The sequence below is a fragment of the Ranitomeya imitator genome, chromosome 1 (genome assembly GCF_032444005.1).
Source record: "Ranitomeya imitator isolate aRanImi1 chromosome 1, aRanImi1.pri, whole genome shotgun sequence".
Taxonomy (NCBI): Eukaryota; Metazoa; Chordata; class Amphibia; order Anura; family Dendrobatidae; genus Ranitomeya; species Ranitomeya imitator.
The window spans coordinates 491,124,685-491,149,026 of NC_091282.1; the positions used below are offsets into that span (position 1 = coordinate 491,124,685).

At 46.4% G+C, this 24,342-nt stretch overlaps 1 long non-coding RNA gene across 1 annotated transcript in view; it reads right to left on the bottom strand.

Annotated features, from left to right (window-relative positions):
• Positions 1–402: 402 nt before the first annotated feature.
• The window catches only part of LOC138657899 (uncharacterized), a 39,619-nt gene continuing 15,679 nt past the window's right edge, over positions 403–24,342 (bottom strand). Inside the window, exon 3 of the long non-coding RNA XR_011317245.1 lies at positions 403–1,284. This is a non-coding gene — a long non-coding RNA (uncharacterized lncRNA). The remainder of the gene's footprint in view (positions 1,285–24,342) is intronic.

The window sequence follows — 24,342 nt, forward strand, 5'->3', positions numbered from 1 at the left end:
GTCTGCTCTGGGAAAAGCCAAGTACTTCTGTTCCCTAGATTTGGCCAGTGGCTACTGGCAGGTTTCTATGGTTGCTAAGGATTGATCGACGACTGCCTTCACTCTCCCTATGGGACTATTCAAATTCAACTGGATGCCATTTGGCCTAACCAATGCCCCTGGGACGTTTCAATGGCTAATGGAGAGATGCCTTGGGGACCTGGATTTCAAAGCAACCTAAACTTACTTAGATGACATTGTTGTATACTCCTCCACCTTTGAAGAGCATCTCAGTTGGTTAGAGTAAGTGTTGGAATGGCTCCAAAAGCATGGGCTGAAGATCAAACCTTGAAAATGCCGTTTGTTCCAAGGGGAGATTGAGTACCTGGGACACATTGTCTCAAGCACTGGGGTTTACTGTACCCTGTGGCTGTACAGAAGTGGCCCACTCCGACTAATCTGAGGAAACTGAGAGCATTCTTGGGCTTGGCGGCATACTACTGAAGGTTCATTAAAGACTTAACAAACGTTGCAGTCCTGGTCCATGAACTCCTAAGGGGAACAGCAGGAAGACACAAGCAACGGACCAATCAGTTGGGGCCCCAACAGAAAGGTTTCTGAAAATTGCATTAACCAATGCTCCCAAACTGGCCTATGCTGATTTCTCTCAACTCTTCGTGTTGTACACAGATGAGAGCCTGTATGGACTAGGGCAGTGTTTCTCAACTCCGGTCCTCAAGACCCAACAACAGGTCAAGTTTTCAGGATCTCTTAGTATTGCACCGGTGATAATTTCATCAACTGCTTCAGCATTAACGCCATCACCTATGGAAAACCTGAAAACTTGGCCTGTTGGTGGGTCTTGAGGACTGGAGTTGAGAAACACTGGACTAGCGGCAGTGCTGGCTCAATCCAAAAAGGAAAGGAACGAGTGATTGCATATGCCAGTGGATCATTAAGGGAAACCGAGAAGGACACCGAGAAGAACCCCAATAACTACAGCTCGTTCAAGCTAGAGCTACTGGCTCTGGTATTGTCCATGACAGAGAAGGTTACAGAATACTTGTCAGAATCAGGAAGTTCGGGTGCGCACTAATAACAATCCCCTCGCCCATCTAGAGAATGTGAAGGTGGGATGTCACCAGGCAAGTGATGATTCCGGAAGGGATGACGGCCAGTCTGACCAAGCAGGCTCATGAACAGGGTACCCAATTTGGTAATGAGAAGACTTTCCGATCGGTACAATGGATGGTGTACTGGTCCTAGCTGCACCAGACAGGATTCTATAAAGGAATGCTGTTTAAACTGTAAAAAAAACAAGAATGTTAGGATGATATAATTATATTTTTTTCATAACATAACATAGCACACATATTAGAAGTTCCATTTCATTTGAAAAAAATAACTTTCAACTTCTGATAAAAATTGATGGCAGCAACAAATCTTAAAGGGAATCTGTCACCTCATTTTTCGTATATAAGCTGTGGCCACCGCCATTAGGGGCTTATCTACAGCATTCTGTAATGCTGTAAGTAAGCCCCCGATGTAACGTGAAAGATAAGAAAAACAAATTAGATCATGCTCACCCAGGGGAGGTCTGGTGCGGTCCGGGTCCAGTGGGCGTTGCACGTTCGGGTCCGGTGCCTCCTATCTTCATACGATGTCGTCATCCTCCTTGCTTCGTGTCGGGGCTCCGGTGCAGGCATACTGATTTGCCCTGTTGAGGGCAGAGTAAAGTACTGCAGTGCGCAGGCGCTGGGAAAGTTCAGAGAGGCCCAGCGCCAGCGCACTGCAGTACTTTGATCCGCTCTCAACAGGTGAGAGAATTACTCCTGCGCATGAGCCACAACAGAAGCAAGGAAGAGGACTTCATCACATGAAGATGGGAGGCGCTGGACCCGGATCTGCGACGCCCATCGGATCTGGACTGCAACAGACTGCCCCTGGGTGAGTATAATATAACTTGTTTTTCTTATTTTTCAGGTTACATCGGGGGCTTATCTACAGCATTAAAGAATGCTGTAGATAAGCCCCTAATGTTGGTGGCCGCAGCTTATATGCGAAAAATGAGGTGACAGATTCCCTTTAAAAAAAAGTTAGAACAAGTTTAACAAGCCATTGAAAGAGTAAAGGTACCCTCACACTAGACGATATCGCTAGCGATCCGTGACGTTGCAGCGTCCTCGCTAGCGATATCGTCCAGTGTGACAGGCAGCAGCGATCAGGCCCCTGCTGTGCTGTCGCTGGTCGGGGAAGAAAGTCCAGAACTTTATTTCGTCGCTGGACTCCCCGCAGACATCGCTGAATCTGTGTGTGACACCGATTCAGCGATGTCTTCACTGGTAACCAGGGTAAACATCGGGTAACTAAGCGCAGGGCCGCGCTTAGTAACCCGATGTTTACCCTGGTTACCATCGTAAAAAAACAAACAGTACATACTTACATTCAGCTGTCTGTCCCTTGCCGTCTATTTCCTGCACTGACTGCTGGCCGCAAAGTGAAAGTGAAAGCACAGCACAGCGGTGAGTCACACAGCGGTGACTCACCGCTGTGGCTGTGCTCTGCTTTCACTTTGCTGCCAGCAGTCAGTGCAGCAAACAGACGGCAAGGGACAGACAGCTGAATGTAAGTATGTACTGTTTGTTTTTTTAGGATGGTAACCAGGGTAAACATCGGGTTACTAAGCGCGGCCCTGCGCTTAGTTACCCGATGTTTACCCTGGTTACCGGCATCGTTGGTCGCTGGAGAGCGGTCTGTGTGACAGCTCTCCAGCGACCAAACAGCGACGCTGCAGCGATCCGGATCGTTGTCGGTATCGCTGCAGCGTCGCTAAGTGTGACGGTACCTTAAGTGGTACTAATGAAAAACTGCTGGAGGATCAAATTTCAACTGAGTCGCGTGGCTGTGTATAAAACAAAGAGCAGAGTCTCTCACAAGCAAAGATCGTCAGAGATTCACCAATCTTGGAATAAATGTGTCTTAAAATTGTCTAACAATTTCAGCAAAATGTTCCTCAACATAAAATTAAATATCCCACCATCTACATTATATAATATCATAAAAAAATTCAGAGATTTTGGAGAAATCCATGTGCACAAGGGACAAGGCCAATGGTTAATATTGGATGCCCGTGATCTACAGGCCCTTAGGCTGCACTATATTAAAACAGGCAAGATTCGGTGATGCAGATCACTGCATGGACTCATGAATACGTCCAGAAATCATTGTCTGTGAACACAGTCTAATATGAAATCAACAAATGCAGGTTGTCACCCCTTGAGAATTTAAAGGGAAGGTACCGCGTTTGTAGGTCATTAATAAATCACAGTAATGTAGCATAACATGCTGCTATAAGCAAGTTTGAAATTCATGTGAAACAGATTTCATGTGTTATATGAGTTTAAAGAATGCACTGGGGGCTGACATCTTGGTTTTGCAGCAGTAGCAGGGCACTATCAGTGTCAGATTACGGCACCCCATGGACATAGGAGATAATAGACCGGCACTGACCCTATCTGTAACATTGCAGCAGCATTAGCAGTGAGCTGGGCACGCCTCTGTGGGCTGCACAACTCACTGCTGTACGTGTGACTAGCCACCATTTTATTATAGCCCAGTGCTCTCTATCACAGGACAGAAGAAGCCCTCACTGCTCCTCTGTACTCCAAGCAGGCACACATCCTCTGCTCCTCGCATGCTGCCCTGTGTGCTTCACCTGCTGTGTCTCCCCCTCCCCCTCACACACAGTCCCTGTGATCTCCAGTAAGCTGCACTCACAGCCTGCAGAGAGGGAGGTGACACCTGGAGAGAGAGAGCAGGGCAGCTGACAGGACAGGGATTAAGGTGGGGGAAGGGGGATGGCAAGAATGTTATTCACAAAAAATGCTGCTGAGCCCACTGTGTTCTATAAACGAGCTGTGCCTCTGATGCAGTAACTGCTGGTGATAGCAGGTCACAGGGCAGTCACACACACAATGGTGCTGCCTTGTGATGCTGCTCTTCATTCTTACTGTTAGCAGCAAAATTGGGGCAGTAACTGCTGACATCACCATTTCCCTCCCCTTTTGGGTGGTCTAATATCCCTGGGGCAGAGCTGCTAAATCTTACTATAGCTGCTTGAGGTCTAAAATGGAAAATGCTCCCCCTAGTGGTAAATATGTATATTTGTAGAAAAATATATAATATTTTTCATATAGAAATGTTTGCAAACAGTGCAAACATTGCATTAATACATTTTAATTACTATTTTAAGCTTAATTTCACAAAAAAACAAAATACAAGAAAACTGGTGGCACCTTCCCTTTAAGCTATTACTATGGGCATACAGGTAATAGAATTGTTAGGCTAAATGCACACGTTGCAGAATTGCCGCGTAAATTTCCGTGGCAATTTCGCAACTCCTGCCACAGGTATATTGCATGCGGAATTGGCATGCGTATTCCCGCTAAACACTAACATTTTGCAAGCGTTTTTAGCTTGCAGAATGCTAGCGTTTTCCAAGCGATCTTTAGCATCGTTTGGAAAACTGATTGACAGGTTGGTCACACTTGTCAAACATAGTGTTTGACAAGTGTGACCAACTTTTTGCCATTGATGCTGCCTATGCAGCATCAATAGTAAAAAGATAGAACGTTAAAAATAATAAAAAAAATAATAAAAAATCATGATATTCTCACCTTCCAGCGTCCCTGGCAGTCTTCCCGCTCCTCGCGATGCTCCGGTCCCAATAATGGCAGGTGCGGTACTGAATAAGGTGCGCGCCTCTGACTGGGGAGCACACAGAGAGAGCAACATTAAAATGATGTCAGTGCCAGTTCCCCCCTAGCATCACTCCCCCTTAGTGATGCACTAATTAGGAGACCCCCAGCCGGCCAGTGGTCACTAGAGGGGAGGGGTACTACGGCCACTCCTACAGGGGTTAAATCCAGGTGTCTGGCCGGGAACTTCCTCTTTTCCTCCCGGCGGACACCTTGAAGCTTTAGTCCCTGCAGTGATTTCGGATCCCCTGGTTGAGGCCCTGATGCAGAGAGCAGCGCAGGAAGGTGAACACTGGCTTCAGGCCCTTTTCACTGGCATCAGGGCTCACGTCCCTGGGTCCTCTCCTGACCCCCTGCTCACACTCCCCTTACCCGGTCCAGATATTTTGTCCTCCCTCACCCCTGCGTCCCCGGGTCCCCCTAGGCCTAGCTCACCTCCGCTGTCTTCCAGCACGCCCGGTGGTCGGCAGGTCAAAGCGATCCAGAACCGCGTGCAGAGGCCCATCTCTGCGTCGCATCAGATACCAGGGTTCTCTGCTTCGGGCGGTCAGGTGGTCTCCCAAAGGCGGCGGGGGAGGGCCGGGTGCCGCACCCGCTGGAGTACTGCGACAGGCCGCGCCGGACCACGCGTGACGTCGCATCTTTCTGTGGCCCCCTTTCAATCTCCTGAAGGGGCGGAGGGCTGCGCTGGGCAGCATGCGCTGGGTCCTCTGTCCCTGGTTAGTGAAGCACCGGCAAACGGCGCTGGGAGGCGCTCGGCATCGCCCCTTACCCCGGCCGCTCCGGAGATTATTACATCTGCGCCAGGGGGAAGGCGGTCTGCCCGCTTGCCCCGCGCCCCGGAGTGGCTCCAGGTTGGGGAGGGGGCGGCCTCGCCGCCTCGCAGCTGCTGGCTGCTTCCGGCTCCCTCGGACTTGGCCCGGTGCTCTGGGAAGGCTCCACCCAGCCACTTCCGGTCCCTGCCCACCCACTTCCGGTCACCGCATCTCAGCGCTGAAAACAGCGCTGGCTAGTCCTCCTTTACCTTCCCTGCGGGCACATATATGCCACCCCCAGGGGGTAACCTGGAGGCTGGCATTAACGCCACACAGTCCCCAGAGCGCGCTGATCGGTCAAACCCGACCGATCAGCACGCCGATTTCCCACCAGGCCTGACCTCCAGCCTACCCCCTGCAGACGCAGCACGGATGCCTGCATGGGAGTATCAGGGGTCAGGCCTTAGAGGTCACACGGCAGCTGAAGAGCGCATTGTTCGGTCCACAAGGACCGATCAAGGCGCTCAACAGCTGCACAGCATGAATCACTGTGAAATATCAGTAATGGCACCAAACACGGACATATTTACTTTTATAATTTTATAATTTTACACATTACATTTATAATAAAAATTATCCGTTAACCGCTGCCCCGCCAAATCCCAGCAATGGGATTGAATACAGTTGCCTCCTAACCCCCCCATCCTTCTAAGTAGCACTACGGGACCATATACAGCCAATAATCAACCTCGTAATAATGTTAGAATCCCCCCCATTACACCGCTGAGTAACGGCGGACGAAGGCGGAGACGCCAAACGTCCTCCCAATCCTCGGATAATTCCCATCGCCATTCGCGCTACCCCTCTAAACGCCCCTCCTGTCATCGACGCAGACGCCGCTCTCAAAGGGGCCAGTCCCTCGCTGTAGAGGGAGCCACAGTTTCCCCGTCCTGTGAATTCACCCTGTCAACATCAGTGGGAGTCGGGGTTCCTCCAGGATCGGAGTACACTTGTCCAGAGTCACACAGCGGTGAGTGTTCCAAGGGTAGCGAGGAAATGTTACGCTACGGGGTTAACTTAAAGGAAATGGAGCTAACCTCAGCATTAAAGGAGTTAATACTACACCTATCGCATCCAAGCGGAAAAGTGGTGAACAATACAACACCACAGTCAGCTAATCTACACAAAGACGCCTTCTTCTGCGGGATCAGCCCGCTAGGTGCTCATATAGATCAGGAAACTAGACAGAAAATCTGGAGCAACGATTATATTGACATATGGTCGCTGTTATCAGCGGACCAACAAACGGTGGACAAAGCTAACGAAAGGGGTTACGAAAGGAGTAGATCAAGAATCGCTTTAACTATGAAAAATTGGCTCCAGGCCTTCGCAGTATTGGGCTGTATTATGGGCCAGAAACATCCGGAACATTGCTCCGAATTGTTTATATATCAGGACATGATATATAGTTTGTACAAGTCGCATGGCGGTTCAGCCTGGCGCAGGTATGACGAGGAGTTCTGCAGGCATCTGACCCTACAGCCCGATCTAGGCTGGGGAGTTAAAGCAACAGACGTGTGGTTGGGACTGATGCTGTCCCAAAAGCTGCCACCCTTTTCAGCCGCAACCACTAATTACTCCGCAGCCACAGGTCAGAACTCAGTGGTCGTGCGAAAACCCGGGGTCTGGTGGTTATTCAACGAGGGAAACTGCCGTTTCCACGCGTTATGCAAATTCAGACACGATTGCTCCACTTGCGGGGGGTGGGGGGACACCCAGCGTCAAGGTGCACTCGTAAGCCTTACAAAGCGCCTACAAGGCAGAACCCCAGTGAGCGTAACCACGATGGCTCCCTGGCTAAATCTCTACCCCAATAAGAAAGCAGCTCAGCAGCTGCAAACGGGATTCTCCAACGGGTTTTTTATTCCCTTCAGGTTTACAAGAACGCCAACCCTATCCGATAACCTAAAATCTGCTCGCGAATTCCCTGAAATACTTAGACAAAAAATAGAAAAGGAAGTGGAATTGGGTAGAATAGCAGACCCCTTTCATTCGCTTCCCTTCAAAAACATCAAAATATCACCGTTAGGCATTATTCCAAAAAAGGAACCCGGTAAATACCGTCTAATCCATCATCTATCTCACCAAAAGGGTGATTCGGTTAACAACGCAATTTTCCCAGAAGAAGCTTCCGTCACATACGCATCTTTCGATAAGGCGGTAGAGTTAGTCTGGGCAGCCGGACCTGGCGCCCTCCTAGCCAAATCCGACATAGAATCAGCATTCCGTTTACTACCCGTGCACCCCGAATGATTCCACATTCTGGGCTGCAAAGTGGACCAGCTCTATTACTTCGATATGTGCCCCCCGATGGGTTGTTCCATCTCATGTCACTATTTCGAGCTATTCAGCACCTTCCTAGATTGGGTAGTTCGGTACGAGACGGGCAGCAAATCCCTAATTCACTACCTCGACGATTTCCTGTTTGTCAGCCCCAGAAATTCTAAACTCTGCTCCATTCTCCTAGAAAAATTCAAATCTATCTCTCACAAATTCGGCGTGCCATTGTCACCGGAGAAAACGGAGGGACCATGTAATATATTGCCTTTCTTGGGCATCGAAATAGATACCAATTCAATGGTTTTCCACTTACCAAAGGATAAAATACTAAAAACCCAGCAAATGTTGAAAAGCTTTCGCGAAGTTAACAAGGTAACCCTGCAGCAAATGCAGGCGTTATTGGGCTTACTGTAGTTCACCTGCCGCGTAATGCCGGTCGGCAGAGCATTCTCGCGCAGACTATCTTTGGCAACAAATGGTGCTTCGCAACCCGGCCACAGAATTAGGCTCACTCGTTCGCTAAAAGCGGATCTGCTAGTATGGCAGACGTTCCTACAATCGTACAACTGTAACACATGCGTCATGGCTATAGAGATCGCAAGCAAGGAATTAGGGCTGACAATAGGGTGGAACAAAAAGGAGGGTTTTGCAGCAATTTATAAAAACCAATGGTGCAAGTCTGATTGGCCGGAGCATTGGACGACAGCAAAGTGGGGGCAAGACCCAGCCCTATGGGAATTGTTTGTGGTAGTAGCAGCGATGGAGATATGGGCCAATGAGTTGAGAAACATGAACATTCGTTTCCAAACAAAAAATGTGAAAACAGCGAGGAGTCTAAATCACATGTCTTCCTCCTCCTTGCCTATACTCGCTCTCTTACGCCGGCTAGCGCTGATATGTCTAGAAAACAATATTTGGTGCAGAGCCACCATGGTGGCAGAAGTAGATGATAATATCATTAATCCACTGTTATTTTCCAATTGGCAGGCTTTCAGAATCCAGCATCCCAACGCGCAACCCTGGGGTATTCTGTGTCCACTGTCCCTGTGGGACACAGTGGCCAATCATTGATGCCCTTAATCCAGTCCTCCGTTTCGCCAGCTACCTGGCAGGTGTATGGTAAGGCTTGGGAGGAGTGGTGCTCAATAATTCAGGGTAGGCCAGTTGATAAATGCGACCGAGCACGAAGCGTGGTGACGACTGATTTTCTATTACGGATGAGGGAAGGCGGGGCGTCGGGCACCTCGGCATAACGGAAATTATCGGGGCTAGTATTTTTCTTACAATTATTGGGTTGGGTAGACTTAACTAAGTCCTTCTGCATAAAACAAGCCATTAAAGGTTGGAAAAGGCTTCAGCCAAGCCAAGAATGTCGCCGCCCCATTTCACTGAGTCTATTGCATGATCTGATTTCGATATCCCCGTCAGTCTGCTCATCACAATATGAGGCGGCCCTCATATCGGCAGCTTTTGTGACCGCCTTTTTCGGAGCACTACGCATTATTGAATTACTACCACCGTCAAAAAACGCGATGGAAGGAGGCCTACTTAACGAGGACATAGTAATATGCAGCGACGCCTTGCGCATCAGGGTTAGGAAATCCAAATGTGATCCCACCGGTAGGGGCACATGGGTCCTGGTTAACTCTACAGATGGCCCAGTTTGCCCATTAAAAATTGTTAAAAGATACGCCGTAATAAGACACGCAGGGAGATTTTTCTTCGCGCATACAGACGGGTCCCCGCTGACCAAGTACCAATTCCAGGCAATGTTCAAGCTATGCTTGGAGAAAACCGGTGCAAATCCAAAGGAGTATGGAACACATTCGTTCCGGATAGGGGCGGCCACAGAAGCAGCTAGGGCAGGAGTATCAGAGGCCGAAGTGCAGAGAATGGGTCGTTGGAAGTCTGCGTGCTTCGCCAGATACATAAGACCCGACTTGCTTAAGTAACATATGTTGTCTCTCACAGGGGTTGAAGTTTGGGTTGTAGGAGATTCCTACGTATACTGGGCCGAAAAGAGTGCCAAACTGCGGCCAGGAGGAACAAATCTTTACCTCCCGGGCATAAAAGTTAACTGGAGGGGTATCAGAGGCCTCCAGTGGAAACAGGTGTAGAAAGAGATGGTTAGCATAGCAAGGATGGAGGAACACGCGGGATTATGTAAATTTGTAAATTCTACTGCAATATTTAAAAAAAAATTAAAAAATGTATATACGTATGATGATATAACTAACCATAGTAATCTTTATTAAGTCACAGCGGAAGAAGCGGAGGAGAGCAAAGGTCGTAACCGCTCGTTGGGCCAATTCCCCTGTCGATCATGGACAGGAGCTCGGCGCGAGCCACCCATTACGATATGTAATTGCCTTTCTCTGCTTATTTAATTAATAAACCGTGACTGACCTGTTCAACCCACCTAGGACTGTGTGTTTCATTACGGGAGGAATGGGAGGGGGGAAGGCACTGGTTACGACATCCAGGTCCCCACAGTCTGCATTGCGGCAATGACCTCAGATGACGTAGCGGTCTCGCGAGACCGCTATGTCATCACAAGTCATTTTCGCAATGCATTATTGGGAACAGAAGCATCGCGAGGAGCGGGAAGACTGCCGGGGATGCCGGAAGGTGAGAATATCATGATTTTTTATTTTAATTCTTTTTTTTTCTTTAACAATGATATGATTCCCAGGGCCTGGAGGAGAGTCTCCTCTCCTCCACCCTGGGTACCAACCACACATGATCCGCTTACTTCCACCATGGTGGGCATAGCCACATGCGGAAAGTAAGCGGATCAATGCATTCCTATGTGTGTGGAATCCCCGCGATTCCGCACAAGGAATGAACATGTTGTGCTTTTTTACGGAATGCGATTCCGCCGCGGAAAAAAAACGCAACATGTGTACAAAAATTGCGGATTGCATTCTAATAATAGGATGCTTAATGTATGCATTTTTTTCACGGTTTTATCGTGTCTTTATAGCGAAAAAACGCAAAAAATCCTCAACGTGTGCACACAGCCTTAAACTAGTCTTACCTGTATCACTCATAACTGTAGCCTAGAGGTTGAGAAAATCAGTTGTAATGTTATATGTTAATGATTTTTTCCAGGCTCTGGGGTGCACGGTAGCAAACAAAATCTTTAGGACAGCGTACATGTTAATATGGGTGGCCTCAGGCCTGGGTAACCCAACCACCACATGCAATAGCCATGGAACTACTCCTGACAATAATGTAGACAAACAAGAAATTGGAGTACCACAATCCAAAAAGAAGTAAAATCAAGATAATTTTATTTTTACTAATAAATGTAAGGCACCGAAACAACATAAAACATAGTCATATCATACACAGAGTTTGAGGCAAGACAAAGACTCAGGTGCAGCAAATCACATGCATACAAACAGCACAACCAAGTAGGATACAGTAAAACGATATACCATTACTAGTAAAGTGACAGTGCTTCAAGTATACCCAGAGTTTAGATAGTGATAATAGGGGTAGCCATATCAAATATAGTGTAGTCAATGTGACATATAGTGAAATGTAATCCTGATCGTATTAACACATGGAATCCACTAAAAATCACATTACTTCTGTAGTTCTTACCCATAGTTGTGATGCCTGTCGCACGTGTAACCCCTACGCGTGTTTCGCGTGGGCTTCGTCAGGGGGCTGAGATGGAGTGATCTGTCCCTGTATCCCTTATAAACCCCCCTACACAGCTGTGGAAAATCGCCATAAATGGCGCATGTCACCGGAAATCAAGACCCCGAAGTCGAGTCAGAAAAGACGCGAAGATGTCGATGCGGGTGACCTGGGATTGCCGGGTGACGTCACTGACCCGCACACGTCATCAGGCAGTGCCAAGATGGACATGCCGACTGTACTTGCACAGGGGACATGCGCACTGGAGATCTCCGATGTCATGACGCGACCAGGAGTGGAGGGAAACCCCCTCAACGCTGTTCAAAGATAAGGTACTGTTCTAACATATAACACCGCAGCAAATCCATTTGTAAACCACAATATGACCATAAAATCTAATGTGCAAAAAGAGGATAACAACAATTATCCAATTGTGAAAATTATTATGTGAATAAACCACAAAGTTAGATACATATGGTGCAATCACCATCAATAAAATAGTGCAATAATACAGCAAAGTGCATATAATATGAATATATACCAATACTCACATTAACATTCATATATCAATTATTGAATAAAGTGCATATACCAAAGTGCAAAAGAACAACAATTATATTATAACAACAATAAACACAATAAAAATAAAAACTATAAATCCAAAAATAATATATATCATAGTAATTATATACTGCTGCGGAGTTATTCTGATGGAATCATTCCTCCAGGTCAAATGAAAAGACTTTTCAGGGGTCCAAAAGGGAAGATATTAAGGCATGCTCAATGATATGAAACAAATTACTAAAATGCAAAAAGACACAACACACGCATTATAATTAAATCCAGAATTATAAAAACGTATCCAAAACCGTAATCCATCGACATTCTCTCTGTGTAAGAAGTTTTACCACATTGCCACCTCTAACTCCCGTATGAACACGATCAATCCCACAAATCTTAAGGCTAGCAGGATTGCAGTGGTGTCTCAATTTAAAATGTCTAGGGAGTGACTTAAGACCCTCCACGTCATCCACATCACGGGAGGCCCCGATGTCCCTAACGTGTTCACGTGTTCTCACACCTAACTCACTTGATGTTAATCCTATGTAAATCAAATTCCAACTACATTTAGCGTAGTAAACAACATGTGTAGTCGTACACGTTATAAACTCATTGATGTTAAAATTCTGGAGGCAGTCCGATGACATGAATGACGTGGCGCAAACATTTTTACACGCTACACAACTTTTACATGGAAAAAATCCTGTCCTTTTGTTGTCTCCACCGAACAAAGATGGAGATTTAGTCATATAGTGGCTTTTAACTAACATGTCTTTAAGATTACGACTCCTACGGGCCGTAGGCCGTCATCAAGGGTGCCGCAGGTAAACTCCTACAGAGGGTAGGGTCCGTAATTAACACTGGCCAATGTCTCTTCAGGACCATTCGCATAGTCTCCCACTGTTGGTTTATTGTAGAAATAAACCGTAACCCAATATCACTTATCTTATTCTTATTTTGTGGGCCTAGAAGCTCCTTTCTCTCAGGCTTTCTCACTCTCTAGTATCCCCTCTTAATACTCTGCTTACTGTACCCACGGTCCCTAATCTGCGCCCAAGGTCCACAGCCTGTCCCTCAAATAATTCATCCGAAGTGCATATTCTCCGAGCCCAGGGAAACTGGCCCACCAGAATTGCGTTAATCGTCGAGTCCAGGTGTGCAGATGATGCATGCAAAAGTGCATTTACAGATGTTTCTTTCCGATACATATTAGTGTGAATAGAACCATCACTCTGCACCCTGTATAATGGCCACACATGATGCTCCATACTGTATAATGGTCCCACATGGTGCTTAATACTGTATAATGGCTACACATGATGCTCAAAACTGTATAATGGCCACACATGATGCTCCATACTGTATAATGGCCAAACATGATGCTCCATACTGTATAATGGCCACACATGATGCTGCATACTGTATAATGGCCACACATGATGCTCCATACTGTACAATGGCCACACATGATGCTCCATACTGTATAATGGCCCCGCATTATGCTCAATACTGTATAATGGCCACACAGCGCTCCATACTGTATAATGGCCCACATGATACTGCGTACACTATAATGGCCCCACATTATACTCCATACTGTATAATGGCCCCACATGATGCTCAATACTGTATAATGGCCACACATGATGCTCAACACTGTATAATGGGACCACATGATGCTCCATACTGTATAATGGCCACACATGATGCTCAATACTGTATAATGGGACCACATGATGCTGGATAAAGTATACTGGCCCCACATGATGCTCAATACTGTATAATGGCCCCACATGATGCTCAACATTGTATAATGGCCACACAGTGCTCCCTACTCTATAATGGCCCCACATGATATTGCGTACAGTATAATGGTCCCACATGATGCTCAATACAGTACAATGGCCCCGCATGATGCTCCATACAGTATAATGGCCACACAGTGCTCCATACTGTATAATGGCCCCACATGATACTCCATACTGTATAATGGCCACACAGTGATCCATACTGTATAATTGCCCCACATGATGCTGCACATGGCCACACATAGTTACCCCACTCCCATCCTTCCACTCACATCCCCATCATTGCCTTTTCCCCAACCCCCATCAATGCCTTCTCCATCACCACACACACACACACACACACACCTCTCACTGTGCTCCCTCGCAGAAGCCGGCAGCTTCCTCTCCCACAGATCTGAATGATGTCATCCAGCGGATCCATAGATATATCCATAGATATATATTTCCATATATATATATATCCATATATACAGTATATCCATAGATATATCCATATCCATGTTTCTTAATGAACAATATGTTTCAGTTAAAAAACAATAAAAAAATGGCGTGGGCTCCCGCACAAATTTCTGCACTGGGGAAAGCCGATGGCAGGGGGCCAATATTTGTAGCCTGGGAAGGGGTCATGGGTATTAATATCAGCCCGCAGCTGTTTGCATAGCCTTTACAGTCTATTAAAATAGGGTGACCCCCCCAAAAAATGATGTGGGTTCCCCTATACTTTATAGCCAGAAAGGCTATGCAGACAGCTGTAGGCTGATATTCATAGTCTAGGAAGGGGCCATGGATATTGGCTCCCCCTGGCTACAAATACCAACCTGCAACCGCCCCAGAAATGGTGCATCTCTAAGATGCGCCAATTTTTGCACTTAGCCCCTTTCTTCCCACTCCCGTGTAATGGTGGGATATGGGGTAATAAGTGGTTAATGTCACCTTGCTATTTTAAGGTGACATTAAGCATGGTTAATAATCTTGAGGCGTCAATAAGATGCCTATCCATTATTAATCCTATAGTAGGAAAGGGTTTAAAAAACACACACATAAGACTAAAGTATTTTAATTAAATAAAACACAACACGGTTTTCATATTTTTATTGCACGCCCAGATCCAAGCGACGCCCTCGGTCTCCTATAATAAAAACTAAAGAAATAAACCAACCATATACTTCTTGCCCAATGCAGTCCAATTCATAACGAGTGTCCCACAATGATTTCCCCTATAGAACAGTGACATCAGGTGATGTCACTGCTCTATAGGGCCTCCCAGTGATGAACTGACAGGAGACAATGGCTCCTGCAGTGCATCACTGAGGTTACCTGAGTTCAGGCTCTCACTTTACAGCAATGCTGCATGAGAATTAGGGTTAGGCTTAGGGTTACAGGACCTCTTTCCCGGTGTCGGAGGGATGCACAGCGGAGGATTACCTCCGCCTGTCATTTCATCGCTGGAGCCCCTGTAGAGCACTGACATCACCCGATGTCAGTGTTCTATATGGGAGATCATCGTGGCTCCCTCGTTATTAATTGGACTATGGCGGAAAGGTAAGCATAGGTTGGTTTATTATTTTATTTTTATTAAAGGAGACGAGGGCTTCGGGGGAATTAGGTGATTGGTAAGTATGTAATCTATGTTATGTGCTGTATGTTATATGTATGTTCTGTGTGTTATATGTTGTATGTTCTGTATTTTTTTTTCTTTACATTCAACACAATAGCCGGATGATGGGACTACTACTGTCCCATCATTGATTCATATAAAGCAAAACTGGCCTAATAATGGAACTTCCTAAACTACAAAAAAATCCTATAATCAATGGAAGCAATTGCCAAATATTCTAGTGCCTAGTGCATGAGTAAACATTTGTAGGTGATTTAAAAAAGTGCTAAGTGCTTAAATAAATTGCATAGTGCAAATGAAATTCTTATATTCACCAATAAATGGACTAAAAAATATGCTAGCTTATGCAAAGGTACATGAAAAAAAAGTTGTAGCAGCAAAATACATAGCAGCTGAGTAGAGGGAGACTTAATCTACGGTGAAAGCCCCGTATCAAAGTGCTTAGATATAGAAAATAAAGAGAATATGTGGAAAATGATACACACCCTGCACAGGCAGTCCTGAGCCCCAACGCATGTTTCGCGTTAGCTTCTTCCTGTGGGATGTGTCACCTATAAATCACCTATCATCTATAAATGTTTACTCATGCACTAGGCACTTTTTGCAGTCTTATGTAATGAGGGGCACAGGTAGGGCATTCTTTTTATCAGGAGACATGTTTTTCTACTATTTGGTCCGTTTATTATTATTATTATTATAATCCATGATTGATATACAAATTTAATCTGGTAAAAAATGATGTTTTGAATTGATTATTAAGGACTTGAAGCATTTATCTTGTGTGATACTGATCTGCATATGGCGGTATAATTTTGCATTTGTATCTGTCCCAGCATTGGCTAATGTGTCACTCACTCACAGTGTAGCAGGCATAGCCCGATGAGACTTGTTGTCCCATCGGACGATGCCTGTACACATATACACACAGCCCCGGACTGCCCCACACAGCCCCCAGAAAGCCCCACAAACCCCCGGACAGTCCCAGCAGACCCCCGCAGACCCCCGGACAGCCCGCAGACCCACAGCCCGCAGACCCCCAGACAGCTCCGCACAGCCCCCAGACAGCCTGCAGACCCCCCAGACAGCCAGGAGACCACCCGGACAGCCTCGGCAAACCCCCGCAGACCCCCGGACAGCTCGCAGGCTCCCCAGACAGCCCCGCAGAACCTCGGACAACCCTGCACAGCCCGCAGACCCCCCAGACAGCCCCGCACACCCCCTGACAGCCCCTTGACAGCCCCGCACAGCCCCCAGACAGCCCACAGATCCCCCTGAAGAGGCCTGCAGACCCCTGGACAGCATTGCACAGCCCCCGGACAGCCCCGCACAGCCCACAGACCCCATGCCTCTTGATGAGTGAACGCTGTCTGTGGTTGCTGGGTCACGCCTGCTGATGATGTCATGTCAATTTTCAGAGTCAGGAAATTTGTCGTGACGTCGGCAGATATTAGCGGCGGCTGCAGCCAGGGGGTCAGGTGACCCTGATTCAGTCACCGGCATAGCGCCGCTCACAGGCAGTATCAACAACAGAAGGCATTTACAAAATTCATTAGGGGCCCCAGGGGGATACATTGGGGGGTTCAAAGTAGTGGACAACCCCTTTAATAAAAATGTATCTGATTTTAAAAAAAGAGATGTGATGCGGTGGTGCGTTGACTGTTTGCACTACCCCTCCCATGTACTCATCCTCCAACAGAACAAGTATTTGGGCATCTGAGCACTCAATGTCTTCGAATTGTGGGACAGGGCCAAGTGGATGGCCCTCGAAACCACAACCAGCAGAGTCATCAAAAAACAGAAGTGACTGATGCATGACTTGGGGCTCAGACTGCTTGCCTCATTTGCAAGGAAAGGGGTAGAAGGCAGATGCCCATGGGCCGCAGGTGCAAAATCTGTGCTTTCAGCATGGAAATCAAAGCAAATGGACTAAAGGCACTCTCATCCAACCAATATAAAACAACCTTAACGTGTTCTGGCCTCACTATTCATCCAATGGTACTCGACCTACGAAATTACACAGAACGTCCTGTCGCCTGCTTACACCTAAAGAAGGTGTTTCATTTTGGCGTGTAGCAGACACAGATCGATCACACCCTTTCTCTCCCTGCAGCAGGTAGATACATCACTACCAGGAGCAACACGGCCACATTTCCTATTTGATGCTCTCCTCATTGTTTTCAACCCAATACACTTGTGCTCAAAAGTTTACATACCTTGGCAGAATTTTTGCTTTCTTTGCCTTTTTTTCAGAGAATATGACTGATAACACCAAAACTTTTTCTACACTCATGGTTAGTTGTTGGGTGAAGCCATTTATTGATGGCAAATCAGAGTAACGGACAAAAGAAATTTAGACTGTACCGTACCACTGGTGGCAGACCTAGCGAACCGCTTAGTGCGCTTAGAACAATCGGAGATAACATGAGTGGATTCACCACAGTAAAAACACAGCCCATTCTGACGTCTGTGTTCTTGCCGCTCAGCTCTGGTCAAAGTCCTATCACATTGCATAGGCTCAGCCCTATGCTCAGAGAATACCGCCAAATGGTGCACAGCTTTGCGCTCACGCAAGCGCCGATCGATCTGAATGGCCAAGGACATAGACTCATTCAGACCAGCAGGCGTGGGAAATCCCACCATGACATCTTTAAGGGCTTCAGAAAGACCCTTTCTGAAAATTGCCGCCAGGGCACACTCATTCCACTGAGTAAGCACAGACCACTTTCTAAACTTCTGACAGTATACCTCCACTTCATCCTGACCCTGACACAAAGCCAGCAAGATTTTCTCAGCCTGATCCACTGAATTTGGTTCATCATAAAGAAATCCAAGCGCCAGAAAAAACGCATCAACATCACGAAATGCAGGATCTCCTGGCGCAAGGGAAAATGCCCAGTCTTGAGGGTCACCACGCAACAAAGAAATAATGATTTTTACTTGTTGAACGGGGTCACCAGAGGAGCGGGGTTTCAAAGCTAGAAACAGTTTACAATTATTTTTGAAATTCAAGAACTTAGATCTATCCCCAGAAAATAAATCAGGAATAGGAATTCTAGGCTCTAACATCGGATTCTGAACCACAAAATCTTGAATGTTTTGTACCCTTGCAGTGAGACGATCCACACAAGAGGACAGACCTTGAATTTCCATATCTACACCTGTGTCCTGAACCACCCAAAGGTTTAGGGAAAAAGAAAGACAAAACACAGTGCAAAGAAAAAAAAATGGTCTCAGAACTTCTCTTATCCCTCTATTGAGATGCATTAATACTTTGGGCCAGCTGTACTGTTATGGACCTGGTGGTTAGGAGCACCCGGCACGACCTGATAGTTAAACTCACACAGGACAAGCTCTGGGATGTGGGAGCTCTGCTGACCGCAACCCCTAATCCTATCACACAACTAGAAATAGCTGTGGAGCGTTCCTGACTCCCTAGACGCCTCCTCACAGCCTAAGAGCTAGCTAGCCCTAGAGAAAGAAAATAAAGCCTACCTTGCCTCAGAGAAATTCCCCAAAGGAAAAGGCAGCCCCCCACATATATTGACTGTGAGTAAAGATGAAAGTCACAAACGCAGAAATGAAACAGGTTTCAGCAAAGGGAGGCCAGACTTACTAAACAGACAGAGGATAGGAAAGGTATCTTTGCGGTCAGCACAAAAAACTACAAAAGACCACGCAGAGTGTGCAAAAAGACCTCCGCACCGACTAACGGTGCGGAGATGCCACTCTGCATCCCAGAGCTTCCAGCTAGCAAGCCAAAATCATAATATGCAGCTGGATAAGGAAACAATGAACAAATAATAACAAGCAGGAACTTAGCTTCTGCTGGAGTAGACAGGTCACCAGAAAGATCCAAGAGCGAACTGAACCAATGCAGGAACATTGACAGCTGGCATGGAGTAACGATCTGAGTGGAGTTAAATAGAGCAGCCAACCAAAGGATAAACCATGTCACCTGTGTAAGGAACCTCAGAAGCAGCAGCTCCACTCACAGCCACCAGAGGGAGTCCATGGACAGAACTCGCCGAAGTACCATTCACGACCACAGGAGGGAGTTCGACAACAGAATTCACAACAGTAGGGGTGATGTCGGGGAAAGAAGTGTATAATTGGGTGTCGTCAGCATAGAGATGGTACTGGAACCCAAATCTGCTGATTGTTTGTCCAATGGGGGCAGTGTATAGAGAGAAGAGGAGGGGGCCCAGGACTGAGCCCTGCGGAACCCCGATAGTAAGGGGATGAGGAGAGGAAGAGGAGCCGGCAAAAGATACAGTGAAGGAGCGGTCAGAGAGGTAGGAGGAGAACCAGGAGAGGGCTGTGTCCTTGAGGCCTATGGAGCGGAGCATGGTGAGAAGGAGCTGATGATCCACAGTGTCAAATGCGGCAGAGAGATCCAGGTGAATCAGTAGGGAGCAATGACCTTTGGATTTAGCTGTTATTAGATCATTAGAGACTTTAGTGAGGGCAGTTTCAGTGGAGTGTAAAGAGCGGAAACCAGATTGTAAGGGGTCAAGAAGAGAGTTATCCGAGAGATAGCAGATTAGACGGGAGTGGACCAAGCGTTCCAGGAGTTTGGAGATGAAGGAAAGGTTAGAGACAGGTCTGTAGTTAGCCGTGCAGTTCTGGTCCAGGGATGGCTTTTTAAGTAAAGGGGTAATGATGGCATGTTTAAATGAGGAGGGAAAGATGCCTGAAGAAAGAGAGAGGTTAAATATTTTAGTCAGGTGAGTGGTGACCACTGGTGAGAGAGACTGCAGGAGAGGTCAAGGAATGGGGTCACTATTGCAGGTTGTAGGCCGAGCAGAAGTGAGGAGCTTGGAAACTTCTTCTTCTGAAACAGGCTCAAAGATGTCTAGTGAGCTTGAGGTGCGGCAGGGAAGGGGATCCAGGCACTGAGGAGATTGGGCTGAGATATCCTGATGGATGTGGTTGATTTTTTCTAAGAAATAAGTGGCCAGATCCTCACCACTGAGATTGGAGATGGGGGCCTGTACTTTAGGTTTCAGGAGGGAGTTTAAGGTTTCAAAAAGTTGTTTTGGGTTGTTGGATAGTGAGGTGATGAGGGTGGTGAAGTAGGATTGTTTGGCCAGAGAAAGGGCAGAGCTATAGGTTTTGAGCATGAACTTATAGTGGATGAAGTCTTCTGCTAAGAGACATTTTCTCCACTGCCGCTCTGCACACCTTGAGCAGTGCTGAAGAAAGCGTGTTTGCATAGTGTGCCAGGGCTGCCGTTGTCTGTGTTGGGTCTTTCTGCGTGTAGAAGGTGCTGCTTCATCCAGGGCATTCTTCAGTGTAATATTGAAGTGTGACAATGCTAAGTCTGGACAGGAGAGTGAAGAGATGGGGGCTAAAGATGTGTGGAGGTTGTCCATAAGCTGCTGGGTATTAATGGTACGTGTATTCCGATAAGTGTGGTAAGTGGGGGTATCCCGGGTGAGGAGACAATTCTTGACAGAGAAGAAAAGAAGGTTGTGGTCCGAGAGCGGGAGAGGGGAGTTAGTAAAGTCGTGCAGCGCTCCGGGACGGGAGAAAACTAGGTCCAGAGTATTCCCGTCCTCATGCGTATGAGAATTAGTAAACTGTGAGAGGTTGAATGAAGAAGTTAGAGAAAGATGAGAGGCAGATTGGGAGAGGGTATCATTGATGGGGATGTTAAAGTCTCCCATGATGAGGGCGGGGATGTCACAGGATAGAAAGTGAGTAAGCCAGATGGCAAAGTGGTCTAGAAACAGGCGGGAGGAGCCTGGAGGGCGATAAACAACCGCCACCCGCAAGGGGAAGGGCTTAAAGAGTCTGATGGCGTGGACTTCAAAGGAAGGAAATGTAAGTGAGGGAACCGGGGGGATGACCTGGAAAGCACATTGTGATGAATGGAGTAAACCAACACCTCCACCCTGTCTGTTCTCAGGTCAGGTGGTATGTGAAAATTTCAGCCCACCAAACAAGAGAGCGGCAGCAGCAGCGGTGTCTGAGTGCTGGATCCAGGTTTCTGTAATAGCCAGAAGGTTAAGGGAATTAGAGAGGAAAAGATCGTGAATGTATGTTAGTTTGTTACACACAGACCGTGCATTCCAGAGAGCACAGTGGAAAGCAATAGGAGAAGGCATGCACTGAATGTTAATAAGATTAGCAGGGTTTCTATATGTAGCTGGAGGAGAGTAATGTATGCTGGTGGAGGGAGGTCCAGGGTTTGGGGAGATGTCACCTGCAACTAGTAGAAGGAGAAAAAACAGAAACAGCAGGTGGTGGGATGATTTGTATGAACGTTTTGAGTGCTGCATGGCGGTAGTGGCTTCACCTACCCAATAACCATGAGTGGAGGAAAAAAATGTTTTAGTGCTATCATTCATATTCTATGAAAAAAGGCCAAAAAAGCAAAAATTCTGCCGGGGCATGCAAACTTTTTAGCACAACTGTATATTGCAGGGTATTACATGGCCTGTTAACGGAGAGAAGGTGGTCAGCAGATTATTACACTGACTGCTTTCAGAGTACCCCTCAAAAAAAATCAATAGATAAAAAACACAAAAACAGTGATGGCTACCTCCTCCTCCTCCACTTGGACCTCCGCCTCCTGGTTCAAGATTAAAAATGTTTCTTTTTTTATTCTCTGTTATTTTAAGTCATTTCCCTGTTCACATTTGTGTGCAGGGCAATTGTCCTGCTCTTACCCCTATTTAGCTTCCTTTTGCAGCCACTAGCCCTTACTCCAACCATTTTAGGCTATGTACACACGATGCGTATTTAGTGCGGATCCACAGCGGATTTTTCCACGCAGAAACGCTGCAGATCCACACTGTGATTTACAGTACAATGTAAATCAATGGGGGAAAAAAAAGCTGTTCAGATGGTGCGGAAAAATCCACGCGGAAACGCTGCAGATTTAAAAGAAGTGCATGTCACTTCTTTTGTGCAGATCTGCAGCATTTCTGCACCCTTCCATTATAGAAATCCGCAGTGGTAAAAACCGCACAAAATCCGCACAAAATCCGCATCAATTCTGCATAAAAACCACACAAAATCCGCAGAAAATCCGCAGAAAATCTGCACCTGCGGTTTCTGCCAGGAGATGCGGATTTTGTGCAGAAAATTTTGCACCCCATTCCGCAACGTGTGCACCTAGCCTTACAGCCGTGAAGTTCGGGTCCCTATTAACTTGAATGGGGTTCAGAAATGGGGGTCACATTCGGGTCAAATTTGAGTCCCAATCCGGACTTTTTAAAAAGTTCGCCCAAATCTGCGAACTATGCCATGGTGAGAAGCCGAGTGTAAAAGACGTAAGATAAACACACCAAACTCCAAAACAGAGCAATATAAGGAATCTTTGTCAGAAATAGTGGCAATTTGAAAGGGTATTGACAAAGGATAATTGCAAACTGCAAAATAGACAAAATTATTGGGAACTGTGTTACTTTTGTTGCGGACCTGAAAGATAATGTGAAGACATCACTGAAAATAAGAACAGAAGATAAAATTGACATTGATTAGACTACTTAAAGAATGGTTGCAGTCAAGCCTCGACACTCCAGGTGAGCAGATAAAAGAAATCCAGATACAGAACCAAAGAATTCAACATTAGAAAACAAGGGGTCTAGTTTCCAAAATGGTGTCACTTGTGGGGGGTTTCCACTGTTTAGGCATATCAGGGACTCTTCAAACATGACATCCACTAATTATGCCATCAAATTTTACATTCAAAAACTGAAATGAAGCTCCTTCCCTTCCGAGCCCTGCCGTGCACCCAAACAGTAGATTTCACCCACATATGGAGTATCGGCATGCTCAGGAGAAATTGCACAACAAACTGTATTGTCCATTTTCTCCTATTACCCTAAAAAAAATTAGGTCTAAAGCAAAATTTTTGTGAAAGAAAAGTAAATGTTTTTATTTTTTCCTTGCACCTTCAAAAACTTCCTGTGAAGCACCTGTAGGGTTAATAAACTTCAAGAATGTATGTCACTTTTGAGTATTATCTGTCGTATAGGCTACTCAAAGTCACTTCAAATGTGAGGTCCCTAAAAAAAATGGTTTAGCAAATCTTGTCATAAAAATGAGAAATCGCTGGTCATCTTTTAACCCTTATAACTTCCTAACAAAAAAAAATTATGTTTCCAAAACTGTGCTGATGTAAAGTAGACATGTGGGAAATGTTATTTATTAACTGTTTTGTGTGAAATTAAAACTTTGAAAATTGCAAAATTTTCACACATTTTTTTTTTCACAAAAAAACGCAAGTCGTATCAAAGAAATGTTACCACTATTATGAAGTGCAGTATATCACAATTAATCAGTCTCAGAATCATTGGGATCCATTGAAGCTTCCAGAGTTATGACATAAAGTGACAATGGTCAGAATTGTAAAAATTGGCCTGGTCAGGAAGGTGAAAACAGGCTTTGGGGTGAAGGGGTTAAGGGCAGGAATACTGACACTTGCAGTACTATCCAACCTAAATACATGACTGTGGATTTTATTGGCAAAGCCATTGCATCAGTCAGGCTGAACCTAATGGACTAAGCCTTAGGGTATGTGTCCACGATCAGGATGGCCGGCGGTTTTGACAGACCGGCGAACTAGCTCCGCCCAAAGCTCCGCCCCCTTCTGGAGACACGATGATGCCGGATGTGTGCAAGGATCATCGCACCCCGCACATAGGGCCCTGTGTTATACCTTGCGGCGACACAGCGTCGCCGCAAGGTATACGGACATGCTGCAATCTAAAAAGACGCGCCGCATGTCCAGAGTCGCAGGGCCGCGGCGTGCGTGTTACCACGCATAGTGGAGACGGGATTTCATTAAATCCCCTCCACTATGCTGTAACATCTGGACGCTGCGTGTTTGACGCTGCGTCTCTATGCAGCGTCAAACACGCAGCGTT